Source organism: Gossypium arboreum, chromosome 9 (genome assembly GCF_025698485.1).
Source record: "Gossypium arboreum isolate Shixiya-1 chromosome 9, ASM2569848v2, whole genome shotgun sequence".
NCBI classification, from domain to species: Eukaryota; Viridiplantae; Streptophyta; class Magnoliopsida; order Malvales; family Malvaceae; genus Gossypium; species Gossypium arboreum.
This window is the reverse complement of record NC_069078.1, coordinates 32,660,534-32,686,785: the sequence shown is the minus strand read 5'-3', so window position 1 is coordinate 32,686,785 and position 26,252 is coordinate 32,660,534. Positions and strand designations below refer to the sequence as shown.

The 26,252-nt window shown below is 36.8% G+C and overlaps 1 long non-coding RNA gene across 1 annotated transcript; it reads right to left on the bottom strand.

The window, feature by feature from the left end:
* Positions 1–282: 282 nt before the first annotated feature.
* On the bottom strand, positions 283–1,372 carry LOC108455887 (uncharacterized). The gene is made up of 3 exons (XR_001866843.2): positions 1,217–1,372; positions 961–1,032; positions 283–665 (listed from the first exon to the last, which is right to left on the bottom strand). It is a non-coding gene; the product is annotated as an uncharacterized LOC108455887 (long non-coding RNA).
* Positions 1,373–26,252: the final 24,880 nt, after the last annotated feature.

The window sequence follows — 26,252 nt, the reverse complement described above, 5'->3', positions numbered from 1 at the left end:
ACAAAAACAAGCCCGATACCTCTCCTAATCAACTTCAGGTCGGCAATACAATCTTACTAGATGTCGTTGATCCTCACATTGTCACTACCACACCAAATGAGGAAATCCCTCTTACGGTACATAGTATTTTTCCATTCGGTACAGTAGAGGTGAGTCATCCCAAGTTCGGCACTTTTAAGGTAAACAACACCCGTTTAAGACCTTATTTTAAAATTGACAACAGGAATGAGAAGTATGAACTCTTCGAACCACCATGATCATTCAACGGAGAGGTAATCAAGCTTAGACTATAAATAAGCGCTTCTCGAGAGGCAACTCGAGCACTAACATATTTTGATTCCTTTATTTTTATTTTCTCACATTTCGAGTCAATTAACTCTGTAAGCCCAATTTTTGTCCGGGCTTATACCAAAAAAATCAAAAAAACAATAAACACAAAATAAACTAAATTAAAACAGCCAAAATCCAATAATTTTTTAAACCCATTTTTAATAACCCATGACCCAAAAAACCCTAAAACCTGAGGCCCAATAAATCTAAAATTATCTCAGCAGCACTAGCAGCTTCTGGAACGTGCCAAAATAGGCCAAAAATTGGGACTCCTACGAGTGGCTCCTCGCGCAGCCTCCTTCGCAATTCTCCTCCGTACAGCCGTTTCTCCATACCTGCAAAAGAATATACGAGAAGAATTGCTAACAGAATACAACAAATAAATGCATTTTTATTTATTTTTCACTCCAAAAATCAGGCTATAAGAAGCCATTGATTTCATCCTTATATTTTTACGCACACAGAATAGATACGCAATACGCATATTGAATAAAAAAATTCAAAAACAGTCTCTGAAAAGGTGATTTTCTTTAGCTTTTTTTTAGTTTTCCTGTCATTTTTATCTATTTTCTTCTCATTATTCTCATCATCTACATTTTAAAACAAAGAAAAAGGGAAGGCAAGTCTTACCTTGTAATTCAGCCTTTGATCTCTGTTCACTTTGTTGAGATCGAAGTTGGAAGGGGATCCAAAGGCGTCATCCTTCAATCGTGGTGTTGGAGGGGGTTGAACGGTAATCGATGAGAGCCCAAACATTTTAGAAATATGTAAATATGGGTGAAGGATGAATGGTATTAAATTTGTGCTCATTTTTTTATACGTTTTTTAGAAAAAGAATAAAATTAAATCAAAAGTTTTCATAAAGAAGAAGAAGGAAAAAGCTTACCGGATTTCTGTGGTCGCGTACCAGCTGACCATTGCCTATGAATTGCTGGTCACCAAATAAAATGGTGGTTTGGCAGCATCTTGCCAAATGAAACCCTAATAAATGGGGTTAATGGCTTTGGTTTTAACGATAGGCTTTGTTTGGATAAGGAAATAAAAGGGGAATTAACAAAGGTGGGAACGGTGCCGTTTGAAGAAGGAAAATCCGCGTGGAGATCCAATTCAAAAGCCAAATCTGCACCTTTTCATTTGAAATGGAAAATTTGCGCGTTACATCCTTCTCTTCATGCAAGAATTCAATCGCGCCACATTTGTTTTACTTGGTCTTTTTTAATTTGGATCTTTAATTCGTGTGTGTTTACATTTTAGTCTGCAGTACAGCATTGTGTTTTGATCTGGGGAGTATTTCCAACTCTAGTCCTCATACGTTTGTGTGGATTGTTTGTTGATCTTGTTTGTGATTATTTTTATTTATAAATTATCCCTGTTATTTTGACTTCAATTTTAATTTGGTCTTTTATGTGTATAGTTTGCTAATTTAAAATGCGTTTAATATTTTTATATTTATTAATCCATGTTACTAATTTTGTTTGTTTATATTTGTTCAATTATTTTGGTATTTTTTTATCTTATTATTTTTGCACTATGCATCCTATTTCTTTAAATATTATACATATATGGTTACTAATCGTTCTTATTAATTTTTTATAATAACTATTATTTTGGAATGTTTAAATTTTCACATTACATTGTATAAACACCCTAATGTAAAGTGTTGTCAAAATATTTATATATATATATATATATATATATATATATATATATTGATACATAAATTATTCAAAATACTCCCGATTTATAATACACTTAAACGATTTTATGTACATATGATACGATTTTAGAACTCCATCTTTGTATTTATAAAATTATTTTTTTAAAATGTGTCTCCATGTTATGTTATCCAAGTATGTTATTTAGTATTTCTTATAAATATTTTAGGTAAAATGATATGTATATAATCTATATGATAATATAATTTCACGTGTATTTATTTTTATATGTATGTTTTTTTGAATTAGAAAATCTATTATGTGCGCTATACCTTGACATGTATTATTATTTCTTCATATTTAATATATTATTTAAGTTATCATTAAGCATATATTTTTGTATTTATATTGAATTTACATACATTATCAAAATCATGATATTTTTAAATATATAGTTTTTTAAATTTGTACCTAATTATTTTATTAAATGCATAGTATGTAATAAAATTAAATTTAATTTTATAATTCACATTTTAATTCCATGTTATTTAAATATACAATTATTTCTAAAGTGTCTTCACATGTATATAACATATATTAAATTATTTTTACTATGGTGCATGTTATTATTCTCATATAACTTCATGTAAATATTTTTATATGTATATATCCTCTTTTAAAGTTATTTATGTGTATAATATATTTCTTTTAAGAACCATATTTTAAATCATATAATTTATTTATTGTATACAATCTCATATTTCATTATCATTATCGTATTATTTATATGCTCCATCACTCTAAATCAATTTGTTTCATGTAAAATTATATATTATTTGTTTCCAAATTCTCTTTATAACTATAATTTTGTAAATACATATCACTAAATTTATGTGAAAATATAGTTTTGCCTTTTGTATATGACCTTGTTTTTTAGAAATTTTTGTTACCTATATAACTTATATATTTACTTTGTATTATACCTAATTTTACTTGTATATACATGTTTCATAAATTTATTATGTATATTATTTTATATCATGTATTGTCATTCCTTCATATTTAATACTGTAACGGCCCAAATTTCAGTGATATCGGAACAGTGATTTGAAATCACTAAATCTGACATGTGAGTTTAGATATTAGTAAGTACATGTTAAGTGTGGTTTTAGAAATAATTTTGAATTAAATGAAATTATGTAGTATAGGAAGTTGTAGATAAAACAGAATAAAAACGAGGTATCGAGACCTCGAATTCATAAATCAAGCCATAAATATTTTTAAAAATATTTATGGAGTGTAAATAAGTTAGTATTAAGTTTTCGTTAGAAAATTTTAACGTTTGGATAGTCAATTAATTAAAAATGACTAAATTGAAAAAGGTACAAAACTTGATAAAATGATTAAATGGCTCAAGTGTTAAATGAGGGAGGACTTAAAAGGCAAATTAGCCTAAAGGGAATGGATGAGGCGGCATAAGCAAGAAAAAAATCTGGAATCAGGTGAACTAAGGGTAAAATGGTAAATTTTACAAAATTAAACAAATAAATTGAAATTGAAAGAGATTTCTAGGCCATTCTTCTCATAATTTCGGCCAGACAGCCATGGGAGAGAGCTTTTAAGCTGGTTTTGCACAATTTCACTGCATGTGAGTTTATTTCTTGCCCTTTTCTTATATTTTTTGTATTTTTAAGACTTTTGCAATTAGGTCCAATCATCTAATTCATTAGTTTTTGATTTGGTGGGTGAAATTGGAAGTTACCCTGGCTGAGTAAGGGCAGTATATGATGAATTATTATGAAATTGAAGTTCTAATTTCATATTAAGGTTGTTTTATTAAGTCATTTTGATAGAAAATGGTATTTAGGACCTAATTATGAAAAAGTTGTGAATTAAATGTTAGTGTTGAAATTCAGAACATCAAAGGTTGTGAAATAATTTATAATGATAAAATAAAATGTTAATTGAGAAAAAAATTAGTTCAATTGATGGGTGAAATGAGCAGGGAGTAAATTGTAAAAATTGTAAATTTTGGGGTAAAAGTGCAATTTTGAAATTTGAACAGCATAAATTGTGAAGTGAAATAGAAGTCAAATAAATGCTAATGAGTAGAAATACTTTATATTATAGATCAAGAATCCAAAGAAGAACGAGAAAAAGAAAAAGTTGCGGAATAGTCCCTAAATTTCAATATCTTCTACAAATCAGCCAGGTAAGTTCATGTGTAAATAAGGTAGCGTAATTGTTATTTTTAACTTATTGATGTTAAATATATGATATGCTGATTTTTATCATGAAATATATGCTTTGTGGTTATTTTCGAATAAAATGCAAATTAAGTGTATTATTTGTTAAATATAAAGTGCTACCGAGTATTGGTTTCGGTATTTTACGGAAGATGGCAAGGAGATGTGTTCGAGGAAAATCCCGTTTGAACCTTAGGAATATATTAGGATACAAGTGACATGTCACTAGGATGGTTGAACATCCGAACTCGTTGAGTTGAGTCCGAGTTCACTTATGGATGTGAAATGTCCGAACTCGTTGAGTTGAGTCCGAGTTCGTGAGATGTAACTAGGCATCCGAACTCGTTCAGTTGAGTCTGAGTTCACTTATGGATGCGAACGCCTGAGCTCGTTGAGTTGAGTCCGAGTTCACTTATGGGCGGGTTACATGGTAGCTTGGCTACAAATGTGGCACTTATGTGCAAATTATCCATGTATCCGAGTTATATTCTGATGTGTTCAACAGGTAAAATTTCTAGTGAAATGGAAGAACACTTAAGATGCAGGTGACGTATTGGTAAGTATTGTGAAATGGACACTTTAGACAGGTATGTACTTAACCTTCGGGTTGAAAATAGATACAACAACGATAAGGTGGTAAGATGATTAATGATGTTTAGAAATGTGATATATGTTTTGGTGATACCATGCTAAGGTTGTTTGGTATAATTGTATTGTTATGTTACTTGTTATTTGCATATGACTTACTAAGCATTTATGCTTACTCCCTCCTTTTCATTCCTTGTAGTTTTGACAAGCCAGCTCGGAAATCAGGAACGGTCGGAGGCTCGCTCACACTATCTGTGTATCATCTTGGTATAACGGTTTGTATATTTTGAGCATGGCATGTATAGCATTATAATCATTTTGTGTATATAGTCTTATGATATGGTTATTGATTGGTATGGAAATGCTTGATAATGATTAGCTGTTGGAATGGCTAATCAAGGACATATTTGGTGTTATGTATGCCTAAATGCTAGTTATTCCATGGAAATCATGAAATAGGTAAAATTTACCATAAAATAGATTAAGACAGCAGCAGTGACGTGAGTTTGAAAAATCATTAAAAATAGTAGAGATATAATTAGATGATGAATAAAATATGGAATTAAAGAATTATGAGTCTATTTTCATATGAATGGAACAAAACAGGTATATGAGTTATATTTTATGAGATGTTTAAATTTTTGTGAAACAGGGCCAGAGCGATTTCTGAATCCCCTGTTCTGAATTTGGAAATTCACCATAAATTGTACAAAGATAATTAGAAGTAATTCTTTATATGTACAGATTCCTTATTGAGTCTAGTTTTACTAGAAACAAACGGAATAGTCATTGAAACTCTTTATAGGGAGATATCTGATTCATAATACATAGAGGTCAGAGCAGTCAAACCCTGAAACAGGCGATACTTTAACTAATAAACTGTACTAATTGGCCTGACCAAAAATTCTAGAAAAAAATTAGTAAATAGATATATGAGTATAGTTTAAGGAAAAATTTACAGAATTGGATTTCGAGTTTCATAACTTGAGATATGAATTTTAAGAAACTATGATGCGTTGGACGACTTATGCGAATTTGTTTAAGTGCTCAAATAAGTTTAGTAATGCCTCGTGCTCGACTCCGGCGACGGTCTCGGGTAAGGGGGCGTTACAAATACATTATTTAATTTATCTTGTGGATTATCAATTTTTGAATGAATTTGTGTTTTAAACATTTCATATATAATTTGATTTGAACTTTGTATTTTATAATAACTATTTCAATAAACATGTATCCCAAGTTTTTATGCAAATTTGTTAACTTATATATATATATTATGTGATCATTAATTCAGTATTATGTTGAAAATGTCTTATATTGATTTCTAATTCCATTTTGCTTCATACATATTTTTTTGCATCATTTTATTTTGTGTCATGTTAATTATCGTGTATATTATTTTTGTATTAATTATTCACTATCCATGCTTAAAGAATTTTTGGTTACATTATACTTAGAATAATTGTTTATAATTAATAGATGTATTAAGTGAGGTTATATATATATATATATATATATGTTTTGTTACATTGCATTAAGTATTTTGATTCCTTTATGTTTATTTTCTCACATTTCGAGTCAATTAACTCAATCTTTGAATTGCAAAGTTTTTCAGCACACACGACCAGGCACACGGGCATGCTTAAAGCCATGGTCAAACAGGGGAAGGGACACGGCCGTACGATACGGCCGTGTTGAAGCAGGACATGATTTCCCCAAAACACGGGGTGTGATAAATCCCTATGGCCATGCGACATGGCCGTGGGTGAACTTGATAGGAACACACGGGCGTGGGAATGATAACCCACGGGCGTGCCAGGGACAAGGCTCGATTTTGTTTCTTCGACACGGGCGTGCGACACGCCCGTACTATTCAGCCGTGTACAACAATACACGGGTGTGCTACCATAAAACACGAGCGTGAGAGAAGTGAACAAAGATAGGCACGGCTGTGCGACATGGCTGTGTGCCACACACGCCCAAGACACACAGGCGTGGGACAGTAGTCGAGCACGACCTAAATTGAAAATTTTGAAAAACACGGGCTCACCCTCAAAGTACAATGGCGTGGCCCTAGGCCGTGTGAGCCTCTCCTATATAAACAAACCACTATTCATCTTCTTCTCCCTTTTAAAACCCTAGCCGAAAACTCCTCCTCCCCACTCCCTAATCCTTATTCCGGCCACCATTCCCAAGATTCTCACTTCCCCAACCCTCAAACCACCCTGAAATCCATTCCCCTTGCATTAATCCCCACTTTCCCCTCTCTATACCCTCTATTTTTCCCACCATAAGGCTTCCTTTCTACATCACACGCTCGCGCTAGCCACCACACACCCGTGCGCCGCCATACAGCAGCTTTTGGTTCATTTTCTCAACTTTATTTTTCCAATTTGTATTGCTATATTAGTGCTCTACATGCTGTACATAGATATTGTAATATTTTGCTTTAGACAAGTAAAGAATTAGCCTTAGACAAGTAAAGACTAGTTTTGGGCATCTTGCTTAACTACTGATGTATCTTGGATTCTATCAATGCTCATATATTTTCAGGTACATTATGTCGTCATCAAGAGGAAAGAAGGTCGCGGTCCCATCCTCAAAGAGACGTAGGGGACCGGGTTCAGCCAAAGTTCGGCACCCGTTCCTTGAATTTCCACAAGCTTCGCAGGAGGAGCTATTTCAGAGACTATGCGCACGACCCATCACTATAGGTCGCTACATCGACTGGGCTGCCGTAGAACAAGTCCAGCTCGCTGATGCCATCCGCGCCCTCCTGTCAACAGACCCATGGGAATTGTTCTTCACTATTACCAAGCCCATTTATTTAGAGCTAACCTTAGAATTATGCTCTACTTTTCATTTACAGGTGGTGATGATGAACAATAACGACCCAGGCACCATTCACTTCCGATTAGGCGGTCTAGTTCGTTTGATGAATGTCCCAGAGTTTGGAGTTGCTCTGGGACTTTACACAGATGATTTTATGGAGGAGAAGGACATGAATACACTACCACACAATATCCACATCTCCTCTCCTTGTGTTGGAAGGCTTTGGCACCACTCTCTTCCACCTATGACCCTAGCCGCTCGAAGGCCTCAGCTCTTCCCCCTTCTCTATGATATCTCCATGCCATATTGGCACACATCTTGACCGGGAGGAGAGAGAGCACTAGCGTCATCAACACCCACGACGCCTACTATTTATGATGCATGGCGAATGCACACGTGACCAACTTAGCATACTTTATTGCTTTCGTCATTCGCCATCAGACCGAGGGGCATTGGAAGGGAGTGATCTCCATCGGCCCCTATGTGATGCGCCTTGCTAGACACTTCGGCCTCCTCAACACCGCGGCCCAGTCATCAGCGCTTACCCTGATAGGTCAGATGTCCCCACAGGGCATCACGACTATGTTACACATGAGGATGATCGAGCGCCAACGTGGGACCGATCCTCCTCAGTACCGTCTCTCGCATGTCATTGAGAAGGAGGATCTTGAGGACATCCCTGATGATGTTCCCCCACAACATGAGAAGCCTTCTACAACGCCACCTAGGGAACGACCAGCTCATGCAGCTGCTTCATTGGCACACTTTTCTGACTGACTCGTCCATTTCAAGCAGTATTACACTACACAGTTCGAGATGATCCACAAGCGAGATCGGCGACAGGACTGACAGATGGACGATATGTAGGCCATGATGCAGCAGCTGTGCCAACACTTCCACATTACCACTCCAGCACTACCACCTGAGGGCCCCACTGACGAGGATCATTGACTCCTCCTATTTTTTAGTTATTTATTCTTATTTTTATTTTATTTTATTTTATTTTATTTTGATTTTGATTTTTATTTCAATTTTATTATTTTATTTTGAAAGACATATCTATATTAGTAAATTTTATTTTTTTCCTGTTTTTTGGTATTTCTAACAAGTAATTCCACTACGCTCTCTTCCATACTAACTCTTAATAAGCTCTTCATGATTCTACAGACTTCCAAGCAAAGCTGCTAGGAATATTTTATGGAATGAGGAAACAAAAGGGAACAACACCTCACGAGTTCCATGTTCAACGACTTAATTTCTTCATCTAGCCAAGAACAATGGCAGCTACCACGTTCCCTGAACACTCCATCCTCAGAATCAAGCTCCACATCCATATAACAGGGAGTTTCACCTCATTTCCTCTTATGATTTTCTTTATTTTGCCTAATCTATCTCTGTACATTGAGGGCAATGTACATCTTAAGTGTGGAGGGTGAACATGAAACCTAACTTTTTGCATTATTCTCAAATCCCTGAATGTGGTCTTGTGCTTAAGTAATTTTCTCATAATATTGATAAAATAAATTCTGATTGATCTATAATTATTGTTGGTATGTTATGAATTAGACCATGGGAATTATGCATGATTATTTGATTATAGGACATTAGAGAATCGAGCATGATAAGCTGATATTTTGAGAACTAAAATTTTTAGACTATTTTCCTAAATTGAGGTACTATCTTGAAATCTTAAGTATACAAGAATGACATCAAAAACCCAAATTTTTGGTGAGATTTTTGAGCCTTTTGAGCATATAGCTTTTTTTCTTACTCACTTCTTTTGTGGTTTGAGTGTGTCAACATTGAACTGTTATTCTAGAACTTGCTTCGATTATACATGTCGAGATCACACGTATGATTTGATATACTGAGATGATAAAGGCACTTAGGATTTAACCCATTTACTCCATAAAAAGCCTTCCCACATAATTAAACCCTTAGTGAAACCCCTTGAGCCTACTAACCCTTTTTCATTGATTAACCCTCATCATTAACCCATTATTGTTTAAATCCTCTTATTTAACCCTTTTTATCGAGATTGCATTTAATATTGTTACCTCACTATATTCACCGTTTTTTGTTGCTGAATCGTGAAGGAGGATTTCTATAATGTAGTGACTTGATTTGTTCTTAAAAAAAAAACTCAGTATTATATTGTAATTCTCAGCAAGCTAAAGTTGTCATGAACTCATGTAAAATAGTTCTAGATATTTGTTTATGGTTCAGTAATTAAGTTTTTTATAGTGGGGTAATATATTAAAATTATCTTGATTCTAACCATTATCTCTTCAGCTTGTATCCATACCTGTAACGTAAACCCCGTTACAACCATGCAAAGACCTTTTGATTAGCATATCATATCATTTACAAGTGGTGGAGATTTGATTTTCATGCAAGCTTATGGTAATAACTTTTCATGTTAGACAATCGAGTGCTTAATCTTGAAACTTAAACACTTTGAGTGATTTGAGTGAATCTTTAGTGAGGATGCCATCTCTTGTATATTTAAGACTAAAGTTAATTACTTAGAGGAAGGAGATTACCTATGATTTTATTATCAAAATATTCAATTTAGATTGTTTGAAGCTTTTAATGCCCCTATAGTTGAATTCTCACTGTATGATTTTCTGTGGAATAACTTGTAACTTTATCAGTAATGATTATGTGATTGAGAGGAATGAATTCTAGCAGTAAATGAGAATTTTGCTTGAGGACAAGCAAATGCTTAAGTGTAGGGGTATTTGATAAACTCCAAATTATACATATCTATACCCCAAACACTTAGCATATTTATGGATGTTTATTACTAGATTTGTGGATTTTGGTGCTCTTAATCAGGTTATTTCATGTTTTGTACTCAGGAGAGCACCAAGAGTCAAAAGGAGCCAAAAACGAGCTAAAAAGAGACAAAACGGACCAAATCGAGAAGATGACATGGCCTAAGCCTTACCACACGGGCATCTCACACGCCCGTGGCCTTCGAAGGTGTCGACCAAGGTTTTCACGATTCACACGGCCTGGCCATTGAGCCTACACGACCGTGTGCAATTCAATGAATCGAACACGACCTGGTAAACACGTCATACGGTCATGGCACACGGGCGTGTCCTTTTTTCAAAGAGTTGTATTTTACACGGAAAAGAATACTTAGGGAGGAAGAAAGCTAATCCAAAGCCTATATAAACACCCTAAGTATGACCTAGAAAGGGGCCGCTCTTTCCAGAACTTTTCTAAAATACAGAACCACACGCCAAGAATTACTTGAAGGAAGCTAGATGATCCATCTCAAAAGCCGGAGCTACTCCAAGATTGAAGATCTCTCTCAGAATTCCTTTAGGGGTTTTAGAGTTTTCTTTATGTTTTGTTATTTTCATACTTTTGAGATGTATTCTTATTTTATTATGAACTAAACCCCTTAGATACCTAAGGGGGTTAAAACCTATGATGGATCTTGTTATTATTATCTGAACTGTTTGATAAATACTTGATTTGTTCTTAATTATGTGTTATTCATGCTTGAGTTAATATTCCGGGTATTAATTCATGATTTGATGTGCTTATGTGGAGGAGGAATAGACCCTGCATAAGAGTAGATTTGGCATAATTAAGCGGAGTTGATCGGATGCCTAGAAATAGGGTTACGAGATTTTGCCGGATTAGGGTGAAACCTAATATGGGAGTCCAAAGAGTGATTTACTACTTCCCTTTTTCAAAGAGTTATTAGTCTCGAAAGGGATAACAACATAGGTTAGGGAGTCTCACGGATCAAGTCAAGTGAATAAATCGTCCGGTTCAGAGTCAGATAATAAGTGAAATCTAGGTGGATTCCTCCTTGGGTGTCGTCTTTATCAATTGCCTTTCTTCAAGTCTTTTTCCAAATTTTCTCTTTGCTTTAATTAAATCAGTTAAATAGTTTAAATAATTAGTTAATTAAAACAAACCCTTTTATTCTTAGGCTAGATAATAAAAAGATAGTCATTACTAGTACTTTTGGTTCCCTTGGGTACGATATCTCGGTCTTGCCATTATTATACTATTGTTCGATAGGTGCGCTTACCTTTTCGTCGTGATAATGTTAGTCTAGGTTTGATCTTCAATATAAATATTTCTTACTTGTTAGTATCACGCGATCAGGCCTATGAGCCCAAAATCGACCATTGAAAACTATACGTGATCAACCCAGGTCCTTAAACCATCTATAGGAAATTTGACTTTGAAACAGGGCACACGCCCTTGTAGAAGGGCAACATACCCGTGTGGCCATTTAAACATGGTCGTGTTGATGGACCGTGTGGCTCATACGGCCTACACAATACAGGGACATGCCTGTGTCCTCTACCCGTGTGGAATTATTTCTAAATGCACACCTACAGGGGTTTTCACACGGCCTAGCATACTCCCATGTCTCAGTCTCGTGTCCTTCACACGGCCAATGCACGCCCGTGTCCTATCCCATGTGCAAAAACATGGACATTCTGTTTCTGACGTCAGCATCTCCAAAAATGTCACACGGCCAAGGCATACACCCGTGTGCTAGGCTGTGTCCATCATACAGCTGAGACACACGGTCGTGTCTCTGCCCGTGTGTTTACTACCATGTATACTGACTTGATATTTTTACGTGTAAGGGACACACGACCGGACTATACCCCTATGGGGCAGACCATGTGTCACACACGGCCTAGATACACGCTCATGTGGCTACCCGTGTGGACGATACAAGGCTATTTACCAAGCCTTTTTGCCACCCTTACTTACACAACCTACACAAAAGTAACCAAACCAATACAAGAATAACTTATTTAAACCAATCAGCCACAATAGACTACATATCAATTAAGCAATTACTCATTCATGAGAGTAACTTCATTTGCATAAATCAAACTGAATATTTGCCATCATTCAAGGCTTAATACAAAATGAAGGGTTTCCAAACCCAGCCAACACATTTGGCCAGTTCTCAATGACACAAAAATAGTAAAGTCTAAGCCCTATACATGCCATATTTAAAAATATAAACCAAACTATATCGAATGCTTCGATTAATAGTGTGATCGATATCTCTCCTTTGGTCCTTAAGCTAGATAGGCGGCACATAAGAAAATGAAAAAGGAGAGGGAGCAAGCATAAAGCTTAGTAAGTTGCACATAAATAAATATACAACATAATTTTACCATTCATCAACAAGTATCATAATATACAAGTGGCATAAACAAAATTTATTCATCAATATTTAATACACCTCATATAGCATATATTGAGCTCACATTTCATACATACCATATAGGTAATTGTAGCACTCACAACATGGTTATACTTTCCTTGTTAACTTGAAATCATACTTTCACCGTTGAATCATTTGGAACATTATTGGATACTTATTTAGCCTCAAACATGGGGTCAGGTGCCGAAGTCATGTCCCAGACATGGTCTTACACAAGTTCTAGCATATCTGTGCCGATGCCATGTCCCAAACATGGTCTTACACTGACACATCTCGTAGCTGATGCATGTCTCAGACATGTATTACACTGGCTTACGTCTCGAGGCCGATGTATGTCCCAGACGTGTCTTACACTAGCAGTTGTCTCAATACAGATGCCATGTCCCAGACATAGTCTTACACTTGCTCTCATAATGTGGCTGATGCATGTCCCAAGCATGTCTTACACCAGCTCACACAAGTGACCCAAATGTCATGGCATGAATATCCGATTTATTTCCTAAGGTTCAATCGGAAATTCTACTATCTCTATTCTCATCATATTTTCTCATTTCCACAATCAAACAATTTATGCTATAATAATTTCAATACAATTCAAATACATATATTATTAATGTAGTTGTACTATTTACATACAACTTACTTCGGATTACAAAATGTGGCGACTAGTTGATTTAGTCGTTTCGCTTGGATTTCCCCCAGTCTAGGTTCGAATTCGGTATTTCTTAAGCTATAATATCAAAATGTACTTATTTAGTCACTAATTAAAATTAGGAAATCAAAAATTCATATATTTGGTAAAACAACCATTTTGCCCTTAGACTTTGACAAAATGACTATTTTACCCCTAAACTCGAAAACCGATTTTTATTGAATTTGTTATCAATTTTTATTGAATTTGTTCTTATCTTAAGTCTAGCCAAACCCTTTTTACTTTTATAGAAACTCCAAATTCCCACTATATCACACATTTATCATCTATTTTACAACTTATGCAAAATATTCCTTTTAGGTGTTTTCATGCTAACACCTTTCACAAAAGTTGTTTATTAGACACCCAAGACTCATTTTCTTCCTTAAAAACTCAGCAAACATTACAAATATTTTCATGGCAAATCCCCGAACTCTTAATCATTTTGTAAAATAGTACCCTCATTTGAAAGCTCATGCTTCAATGTTCTCAAAAATGTAAAAATCATCAAGAAAAACTATCAAAGTCACTTACTTGTGAGGAGTACAGGTTGCTAAAATTTTTAAGCTTTCAAACCCCCTTCAATGGCTGATTTTCAGTGGAGAAAGAAGATGAAAAAGGGATGATATCATCTTTCCTTTCTTTACTCCTATTTTAGTCAAAATAAGCCATCTGACTTACCAAATTTTGAAAATTTGACCACCTTTGTCTCCTATGGCCGGCCATGCCTCCCTAAAAGGTCTAATTACCCTTTAAAAACCCTCAATTTAGGTTCTCTAGCTATTTGGAACTTTTAGCTATCAAAATAGGACTTTTGCGTTTTATGCGATTTAGTCATTTTTCACAATCACAACATCACAATTAACTCACCAAATTTTTCATACACTCTTAAAAACAAGCTATAACATCTAAATAATTATAAAATAATTTATTTGACTCTGGATTTATGGTCTTGATACCACTATTCCTTTTAGGCCCTAAATCGGGCTATTACATTTCTCCCCCTTAGGGAATTTCGTCCTCGAAAATCTTACCGGCAAATAAGTTTGGGTACTGATCTCTCATAGTCTCCTCGAGTTCCCATGTGGCTTCCTCGACTCCATGTCTCTGCCAGAAAAATTTCACAAGTGCTATGCTCTTATTACTCAACGGTTTGACTTCCCGAGCTAAAATCTTGACTGGCCCTTCGCCATAAGTCATGTCCGGATGAATCTCAACTCTGTAGGCGCAATCACGTGCGAAGGGTCTGATCTATATCGATGTAGCATGGATACATGAAACATATCGTGAATTTTTTCCAACTCTGGTGGCAAAGCCAATCGATAGGCAACCAGTCCTACTTTCTTGATAACCTCATAAGGTCCTATGAAACGAGGACTCAACTTGCCTCTTCTACCAAATCTGAGGACTTTTCTCCACGGGGATACTTTCAAAAATTCCTTATCGTCGACTTGAAAATCAATTTCCTTTCATTTCAAATCTGCATAGGATTTCTGTTTATCCGAGGTGGCCTTTAAGCAGTCACGAATCACTTTAACTTTCTCTTCAATCTCTTTGATTAAATCGACCTTGTGAATCTGACTCTCTCTGAGCTTGGTCCAATATAAGGGCGTTTGACACTTTCGTCCATAGAAAACCTCATAAGGCACCATTTTCAGACTTGTCTGATAACTATTATTATAGGCAAATTCAACCAATGGTAAGTACCTTTCCCAACTGCCTTGAAACTCGAGAACACAACACCGCAACATGTTTTCTAAAATCTGAATCACTCTTTCCAACTGGCTGTCGATTTGCGGGTGAAATGCCGTGCTAAAACTCAACTTTGTTCCCAATGCCTCTTGTCCAAAACCTTGAGGTAAATCTCGGGTCCCTATCTGAAACAATCGACAAGGGCACCCCGTGTAGTCTCACAATCTCGAAAACGTACAATAGCCAACTCTCAAGGGAGTAGTCGGTACGTACTAGTATAAAATGTGCCGACTTTGTTAACCTATCCATAACAACCCAAACAACATCTTTTTTTCTTCGGGGTTACCGGCAAACCCGTCACAAAATCCATAGTGATCAGATCCCATTTCCACTCGGGGACCATGATAGACTGAAGTAGACCCGAAGGTACTTGGTGTTCAGCCTTCACTTGCTGACACACAAGACACTTGGAAATGAACTCTGAAATATCTCTTTTCATCCCTGACCACCAATACATTTTCTTCAGGTCATTGTACATTTTTACACTGCCCGGGTGGACGAACAAACAACCACTATGTGCCTCTCACAGAATCTTCTAAATAAGCTCATTGCCCTTGGGTACACAAACGCTATTTTTGACCATTAAACATTCATCAACACCGATACAAAACTCGGATTCATATTCTGTCTCATACTGAGTCATCTTAGCTTGCAACTCCTTATCATCTTTCTGAGCTTCACGGATCTCTTGTAGAAATGTCGGCCTAGCTCTCAACTCTTCTAGGACCGAAACATCGCTAGACATAGCCAACTGAGTATTCATGGCTCTCAAAGTGAACAATGACTTTCTTCTCAAGGCGTCAGCGACTACATTAGCCTTTCCCGGGTGATAGTCAATTATCAGCTCATAATCCTTTATTTCGTTGTCATAGATTCAATTCCTTCTGCGTCATTAAATACTTGAGACTTTTGTAGCTAGTGAATACTCAGCATTTCTCTCCATACAAATGGTGCCTTCAAATCTTCAATGCGAACACGATGGCAGCCAACTCTAGATTGTGCATCGGTTAATTTTTCTCATGTGGCTTTAGCTGTCTTAAGGCATAGGCTATAACCTTGCCTTCTTGTATAAGCACGTACCCCAAACCATTCAAGGAGGGGTCGCTATATATCACAAATTCCTTACCCGACTCCGGTTGCACTAACACTGGGGCTTCGGTCAACAAAGCCTCTAATTGCTCGAAACTTTGTTGTCACTTTTCAATCCATTCAAACTTGACATCTTTTTGCAGCAGTCTTGTCATCAAGGTAGCTATCACAGAGAATCTATTTACAAACCGCCTATAGTATCCGACCAAACCTAAAAAGCTTTGGACCTCTGTCACATTCTTCTGCAGTTTCCATTCAACAATAGCCGAGATTTTGCTTGGGTCAACTCTAATCCCGTCACCCGACACAATGTGTCCTAGAAATCCAACCTCTTTAAGCCAAAATTCTCTCTTACTGGACTTGGCGTACAATTGTTTGTTTCTCAGGGTCTGTAATAAAGTCCTCAAATGCTTCGCGTACTCACTTTTATCACATGAGTAAATCAGTATGTCATCGATAATGACCATCACAAACTTAACCAAATACGGCCAAAAAATGCAATTTATCAAATCCATAAACACCGCCAAGGCATTAGTCAAACCAAAGGGCATGACGAGGAACTCATAATGCCCGTATCTTGTCCGAAACGCAGTCTTCAGTACATCTTGCTCTTTCACCCTTAACTGGTAGTATCATTGGCAAAGGATACTTGTTTTTCACTGTTACCTTATTGAGCTGTCTATAGTCGATACATAACATCATCGACCCATCTTTCTTTTTCACAAAGAGTACCGGAGCACCCCACGGGGAAAAACTCGGTCTCGCAAAGCCCTTGTCAATTAACTCCTGTAGTTAAGCTTTCAACTCCTTTAACTCCATAGGATTCATCTTATATGGAGTAATCTAGATGGGTGCTATACCGGGGACCAACTCGATTCCAAACTCAACTTCCCTCACTGGAGGTAATCCGAGTAATTCCTCCGGAAACACGTCTGTAAACTCACAAACCACTAATACCGATTCAATCTTTAACTCAGACACTTGAGTATTCAGCACCAAAGCTAGGTAAGCTTCATATCCTTTTCTCAAATATCTCTTAGCAGTCACAGATGACACTATTACAGGCAAATTATCCAACTCATTTAGTTCAACCCAAAAAATAATTCCATCTTTACATTTCAACTCAATAACTTTTCTCCCACAATCCACTACAACACTATGAGAAGTCAACCAATCCATCCCAAGGATTACATCAAATTCATTAAATGGAAATAACATCAAGTTAGCCGGAAAACAATGATCTCTAATTGTCAAAGGACAATTTCTACATACTTGGTCCACTAGTATATGTCTACCTAAAGGGTTGGACACTTTTACCAAAAACTCAGTGGACTCTACTATCATGTTCATACGAGGTATCAATTTCATACAAATATAAGAGTGGGTAGACCCTGGGTCAATTAAAGCAACAACAGATATTTCATGGATAGAAAAGGTACCCGTGATCACGTCGGGAGATTCTGCCTCTTCACGGGCACTAAAAAAGTAAGTCCTTGCAGGCGCTCTGCCCTCAAACCTCACTATAGTATCTATTGGCGCTCCTCTGCTAGCAGCCCCGCTTCTGGGGTTCTTCTATGGTTTACCCCTTAAAGGAGCACTACTTGTATTCACTTCTTTCTTTTTTTTCTCTCTCTTCCATTTCAGGACAGTCTCGGATGAAATGTTTTAATGATCCACATGTAAAACAACCCCTTTAATTCCCTCGGCACTCGACAAAGTGACGCCTACCACATTGTGAACATTTTGGCCTATTCGGTTGAGTACTACCGACGCTCGTGACAGAAGTGGTCTGGGCTCTAAAAGTTGTGTTCTGCTGGTTCTTGTTTCTATTCGAAAACCCCACCAAAACATTCGATTGGGTAGTGAATTCCTTCAATCTCTTAGATGAGGACTGATGTTATTTCCCCATCTGTCTCCTCTTTGAATCTCGCGACTCAATAGTCGCTTTCCTCCTCTCTTTTACCAACTCTTCTGCCTTGTATACTCTCTCAACGAGCACTACAAATTCTCTTAGTTCTAGGATGCCAACAAATACTCGGATATCTTCATTAAGACTATCCTCAAACCTCTTACACATAGTGGCTTTTGTAGATACGTACTCCCGCACATACTTACTAAGCCTCACGAATTCACGCTCATAGACATTCGGCCTTGCTTTAGCTCTAGGATGTAACGTTCTGAATTTGGGCCTAGAAGTATTAGGTTTTGAGTAGGGGTGCAGTTAGGAGACTGCACATAAATATTTAATTTTGAAGAAAGTGGCACAATTGAGTGTTTGGCTTAGTGGTTGTGTGCTCTGGAAGTGTTTGGGAAGTCATGGGTTCAAGTCCTGGCTTTCACAAAATTTTGGTTTTTAAGGATAAAACCCCTATCTTTGGTCAGTAGGGTTATAAATAAAATTTGGTAAAGTATGATACAAAAAAAGCCTACTGATCTAATGGTAAGCGGCCTGTTGTATATGCTAGTGGTCTAAGGTTCGAATCTCTGCTTGTGCAAATGGGGATTATTTTTACCGGTGGCTTTGGGATGAAGTTTTGTTTGATTGAAACACCAAGGGTTTGAACAAATTTGGTTTAGGTTGTTGTTATCCAAATTTGAAGAGATGGATGGGAGAAATTTAAGGAGAAAATCGAGGAAGATTCGAATTTGGAGGAGAGTCTTGTCGAGTTTGAACTTTGGCACTTAGTGTTTCGATTGTGTAGGTGTTGGGGAGGTGTTTAATGTGTAGATGGCTGAACGAATTTGTGAAGTGTTTTGGTCATGAAAATTCAGCTATAGGCTTTTGGGGTGTCGTTTTGGTGTTAGCTAACCATAGGTCATTTTCGTTTCAATACCTCGGGTTGGCAATTTTACTTCTTTTGTTTTGTTTTGGCTCTAATCAAGGACACCTAAAAACCTCTCAGCCTCTTGTTCATTTTCTTTGGCTGAATACCTAAGTGACATTTTACTCTTCATCTTTTCTTCTTCTTTGTCCCCTCTTCTCAAAAGCCAAATACTCCTTTTATTTTGATTTTATTTCTCCTTTCACTGTTCTTTGTCAAGCCAAATCATTCCCCCTTTTTCTTTGTTGGACGAATACCCTAAGTATTGTTCACTTCTTCTTCTCTGTTCTCTAAATTGAATACCCTGTATCTGTGGGTAGCCAAAATTGTAAAAGCTAAATTATTTTCTCCCTTCTCTTCCTATCTTTCTTTTGGCCGAATCTTGCTGAAGTGCTGCCGAAATTTCTTGACTTTTGGGTAAGTGTTTTGCGGTGTGTTTCCCCTAGCCGAATCTCATTTGGTTTCTTCTCAAAGGTTCGGCATTTGGTATCTCTTATGCTGCATGATTGCTTTCTCTCTTTCCTGCCTTAGGGTTGTAATCATTTAAGACCTTTTTAACTCTTTTTTCGTGTGATTGTTGCTAGGGACTCGACTTCTGTAATCAAAGTGCTAAGTTGATTACTCTGTCCCTACAAGTGGTACCTTCTTTATTGGTAAGTACTTTAAATCCTAGACACAGTTATGTAGGATTATGGAGTTTGATGAATTGGTTGACTATTTCATGTGAAGGTTGAAGCTTTGGAAAGATACGTGGATTTTATGAGCGAGAAGGGCTCTACAATAGTTCATTTTGTAAGTAGCGATGATTCGATTAAAGTTTTTGCAATGCTTTGGTTTTTGGATTAACCGTAAATATGACTGATGGAAGGGGATGTGGTTGATCATAGGTTCTCGATTCTGAAGTGGTTCGGTTACAACTCCATAACAAGTGTATATTCACACACCGAATAGACTCCAGAACAGCAAATCCCAAATGCTGAAAAGCCGAAAGAATGGCAACGGTTACTACACGAGCGCGTGAACGCACGTGTAGTAAATCTAATGCGATGGTAAAGGCCACCATGAGTGAACTCATGGGCTATGGTCATAAATGGGCCATGTTGGGCCGAGTTAGGTTGTATGGGCCCAATGGGCCGTAGGCCCTACATGTGTAAAACTCACAAATAGGTGGAAAAACGTTGGACCGGCCGTGTCACTCACATGACTTGGATCGAAATCGAGTTTGGTAGGCCAATGGGTCATGTTGGCCTATGGGCCTACTTAAATGGGCTTTGGGCCCAATCGCACTGTATATTTGCTAAAGGTTGCACCTGTCGCCTGAGATGACTGTGAACGTACTGATGAGTCAGTAAGTGTACTTAGATCCTAATTTATGAAATGGCCGTTATGCCCCCGAAGGGAAAAATGACTAAAATTCCCCTACATGTTATATAATTGTTATTGTATGCCATTTATGATATGTTTGCATTCATGTGATATTATGCTACATGGGGGATAGGATCATTGATTTTAAGGAAGTATATGATTTGCTAGGGTCGTATGGTCGCTTAACGACTGTGAATCCATCAACAGCTTAAAGCCATTATGTGATTGGTAGTTTTGCCGTGAAATTGGTTAGTGCCGCAACCGGTGCTACATCAAGAGTGTAGGGTTGGACGGGATACGGAGTGTAGGGTTGGTTGGGTATTTGTCCATTGCATAATCTCATTCTGATTGTGAAATGGGCTCAGGCCCAAGTGCCACCGTTATTATAATGGGCTTAGGCCCAAATTGATGTGATGCATGCTTTACGATCGATGAGGGTTGTTCACACTGAGTTTTCGTAAACTCACCCCCTCTCTTTTAAATTTTTTAGGTAATCTTCAGTAGGCGGTTCGACGTTTGGGAGGACTCAAAGGTGGCCACACTATGATCAGTTTTAAATATTCGTATTTTCTTTTACATTACTTAAATTACTTTCTCTTTAGGTTTTTGATGTAATAAGACATTTTCTCTAATTTTCTAGTTTTTCATTTTGGGGTTTTTAACTATTATGATTTATTTCTGTTAAAAGCAGAGCGCGGTTTTCTAAAATGATATATGTTTTCATAACATCATGTTTTCGCAACATTGTTGAAATGCTTCTACAATAAACATGTTTTTAAAAGTAAGGCTGGTTAAAATGGTTAACAAATAATTAAGTTAACTTTAGCATTAAACAAATGGGATTTTCTCTTTCAAGCAAGATTTATTAATAAGACAAAGTTTTTTGAAAAAACATTTTAATGTGACACTCCAGATTCGGTCATAACGTCTAGGTCGAGTTTAGGGTGTTACATAGGAATTCCTTCCTCTTTTGATCTATGAACCTATGGCTAATATACTTTTTCCAGAATTCTTCCTGGAAGAATTCCCAAGTGATCCTCTCTCTCGGTACAATGGACACGAGAGTATTCCACCACTGATAAGTCGAATCTCGTAGGAGTGACATTGCACACTTCACGCACTCTTCAGGCGTGCATGAGAATTCATCAAATACCCTGATGGTATTCTCTAACCAAAACTCTGCTTTCTCCAGGTCATCATCTAAGTTGGCCCAGAATTCCTTGGCCCATTGATTCCTAATCTTGTCTACTGGAGGCTTCTCCCTCCTGATCAAGTCCATGCCTTACGGAGCTACCAGAGCATACTGAGGAATCGGAGGAGGTGGGGGAGGTGGAGTGTTCGGATTTGCACGAACGAACTCCGTATACCAAGCATCCATCATTCGGAGATAGGCTTCTCTAGCCCCTCTGCCTTGGCCCATAGTCACGGGTTCACTCTCAACTAGCGCGGCCCCTTTGGCGAGAGCCAGTACATTACTCTCTACGTCATCCGCCGTGGCTCTATCAGGATCCATTTACTATATAAAAAATATAGTTTATAATTGTCAAAAGTCATCACATTATCAATATACAGTTATGACATGTATAGCTAGACTCGTACTCCCGCTAGGTTAGTCCTAGAACCGACTAAACTATAGCTCTAATACAACTAAATGTAACACCCATACCCGTAACCCACGCCGGAGCAAAATAAGAGGCATTACCCAACACGATCTCATGCACACAAACATTCCCCAAGTCACCAAGACTTGGTCCAATTTAGAACTTTTTCAATTTCTACTTTAAACTTTTTATTATGGGTCTACGAGCTCTAAATCGACCATTAAAAACTATTCGAGATCAACTCGGGTCCATAAACCATCTATAGAAAATTTGACTTTAAAATAGGGCACACGCATGTGTAGAAGAGCAATATGACCATGTTGAAATACCTATGTGGCCATTTCAACATGGTCATGTTGATACCCCGTGTGGCACACACTGCCTAAGCAATACAGGGACACGCCCGTGTCCTCTACCCGTGTGGAATTATTTCTAAATGCACATCTACAGGGGTTTTCACGCGGCCTGGCACATGCCCGTGTCCTAGCCCCTGTGCAAAAACATGGACATTCTATTTCTGATGTCAGCATCCCCAAAAATGTCACACGGCCAAGGCACACACTCGTGTGCTAGGCTGTGTCCATCACACGGCTAAGACACACGATCGTGTCTCTGCCCGTGTGTTTACTACCATGTATACTGACTTGATATTTTTACGTGCAAGGGACACACGACCGGACTATACCCCTATGGGGCAGACCGTGTGTCACACACGGCCTAGACACACGCCCATGTGTCTACCCGTGTGGACGATACAAGGCTATTTACCAAGCGTTTTTGCCACCTTTACTTACACAACCTACACAAAAGTAACCAAACCAATACAAGAATAACTTATTTAAACCAATCAGCCACAATAGACTACATATCAATTAAGCAATTACTCATTCATGAGAGTAACTTCATTTGCATAAATCAAAATGAATATTTGCCATCATTCAAGGCTTAATACAAAATGAAGGGTTTCCAAACCCAGCCAACACATTTGGCCAGTTCTCAATGACACAAAAATAGTAACGTCTAAGTCTTATACATGTCATATTCAAAAATATATATCAAACTATACCGAATGCTTTGATTAATAGTATGATCGATATCTCTGACTTCCTTTGGTCCTTAAGCTAGATAGGTGGCACATAAAAAAATGAAAAAGGAGAGGGAGCAAGCATAAAGCTTAGTAAGTTGCATATAAATAAATATACAATATAACTTTACCATTTATCAACAAGTATCATAATACACAAGTGGCATAAGCAAAACTTACTCATCAATAATCAATACACCTCATATAGCATATATTGAGCTCACATTTCATACATACCATATAGGTACCTGTAGCACTCGCAACACGGTTATACTTTCCTTTTTAACTTGAAATCATACTTTCACCGTTGAACCATTTAGATCATTATCAGATACTCATTTAGCCTCAAACACAGGGTCAGGTGCCGATGTCATGTCCCAGACATGGTCTTACACAAGTTCTAGCATGTCTGTGCCGATGCCATGTCCCAGACATGGTCTTACACTGACACATCTCGTAGCCGATGCATGTCTTAGACATGTCTTACACTGACTTATGTTTCGAGGCAGATGCATGTCCCAGACATGTCTTACACTAGCACTCGTCTCAATGCCGATGTCATGTCCCAGACATGGTCTTACACTGGCTCTCATAATGTGGCCGATGCATGTCCCAGACATGTCTTACACTAGCTCACACAAGTGACCCAAACGTCATGGCATGAATATCCGATTTATTTCTTAAGGTTCAATCGAGAATTCTACTATCTCTATTCTCATCACATTTTCTCATTTCCACAATCAAGCAATTTATACTATAATAATTTAAATACAATTCAAATACATATATTATTAATGTAGTTGTACTATTTACATACAACTTACCTCGGATTACAAAATGTGGTGACTAGTCAATTTAGTCGTTTTACTTGGCTTTCCCTCGGTCTAGGTTCAGATTCGGTATTTCTTGATCTATAATAGCAAAATGTACTTATTTAGTCACTAATTAAAATTAGGCAATCGAAAATTCATATCTTTGGTAAAATAACCATTTTGCCCCTAGACTCGAAAATTGATTTTATTGAATTTGTTCTTATCTTAAGTCTAGCCAAACCCTTTTTACTCTTATAGCAACTCCAAATTCCCACTATATCACACATTTATCATCTATTTTACAACTTATGCAAAATAGTCCTTTTAGGTGTTTTCATGCTAACACCTTTCACAAAAGTTGTTTGTTAGGCACCCAAGACTCATTTTCTTCCTTAAAAACTCAGCAAACATTAAAAATATTTTCATGGTAAAACCCTAAACTCTTAATCATTTTGAAAAATAGTACCCTCATTTGAAAGCTCATGCTTCAATGTTCTCAAAAATGTAAAAATCATCAAGAAAAACTATCAAAGTCACTTACTTGTGATGATTAAAAGTTGCTAAAATTTTTAAGCTTTCAAACCCCCTTCAATGGCTGATTTTTTATGGAGAAAAAAGATGAAAAAGGGATGATATCATCTTTCCTTTATCTACTCCTATTTTAGTCAAAATAAGCCACCTAACTTACCAAATTTTGAAAATTTGACCACCTTTGTCTCCTATGGCCGACCATGCCTCCCTAAAGGGTATAATTGCCCTTTAAAGACCTCCAATTTAGGTTCTCTAGCTATTTGGCACTTTTAGCTATCAAAATAGGACTTTTGTATTTTATGCGATTTAGTCCTTTTTCACAATTAGGCTTACAACGTCACAATTAACTCACCAAATTTTTCAAGCACTCTTAAAAACATGCTATAACATCTAAATAATTATAAAATAATTTATTTGACTCTGAATTTGTGGTCCCGAGACCACTATTCTTTCTAGGCCCTACATCGGGCTGTTACACTTTATAATTGAACTGTTAATGAATACGACCTTACAAAAATGTTCAACAGAGATTTGAAAAATGTGAAATCTCGGTTGAACCTTAGCATAGATAAGGTACAAATGACATGTCATTAGGGGTTATTGAGTTTGGGTGCTGGTCTGTAAGTTCTACTGGTGGCTAAGTTTTTTGGCATGTGTTGTGGATTTTTTTCAGCTTGTGTGAGCAACACCATGTAATTACGTATTGACCGTTAGATTGTGTGAGCAGGCCCATTGATAGCTCGAGAGTGAGCATTATATGAGATATGAGATTGAGATGGTTTCGACCATGTATTAGCACTTAGGGTGCGAGATTCCCAAGTATCTGATATTATTCCAAATGGTTTAACAGGTATATTGAAGATATGAAATGGTAAGAGATTGATATGTATTAGTGCAGGTATGTACGTAAACCGTATAAGTATTAAATCTATGAAGTTTGTGAGTTACATTATCTACTATGTGGATGAACATATATTAGCCTTGTGATTAAGTTAAATTGTAATGTTTTATTATAGATAACTAAATTTGTGAATCAATGGTAAGTTATATTTATTAACCATATGAGCTTACTAAGCTTTATAGCTTACTCTATTTACTTTTCCATATTTTATAGTGATTTCGAAGCTTGCTCGGATTGGGAGTTGTCAGAGATCTCATCACACTATCAAGCTGTCATTTTGGTACTTTTGAATTTGTGTACTTGGTTATATGGCATGTTTAGGAGTTGTGATTAATATGCCTTATATGTTTGCAATGTTGATAGCCATGTGATTTGGCTTATTTTGGCATATGTTGGCATAAGTATGTATATATGTGATTATTTTCATCTTATGTACATTTGGGTTGTCATGGAATATGTTTGAATATGTGAATGTGTAAATGGCTCTTTAATATGTGGTTGGAAATTGCTGTGTTAATGCTTGTTGTGGATTGGTATTTTGAGTACCAAATAGTTGGATTTTGAGATATGGTATGCTTGTGGTTTTAGGCAAAATAATGCATAGTTGAAAGTGACTATTTAGGTGATTTTTAGATGTGAAATTGGTATGAAACTGAATGACTAATTGTGATACTTGAGTGCCTTGTGGTTGTTGGAAATGATATAGCATAAATTGAACTTGGTTTAGAT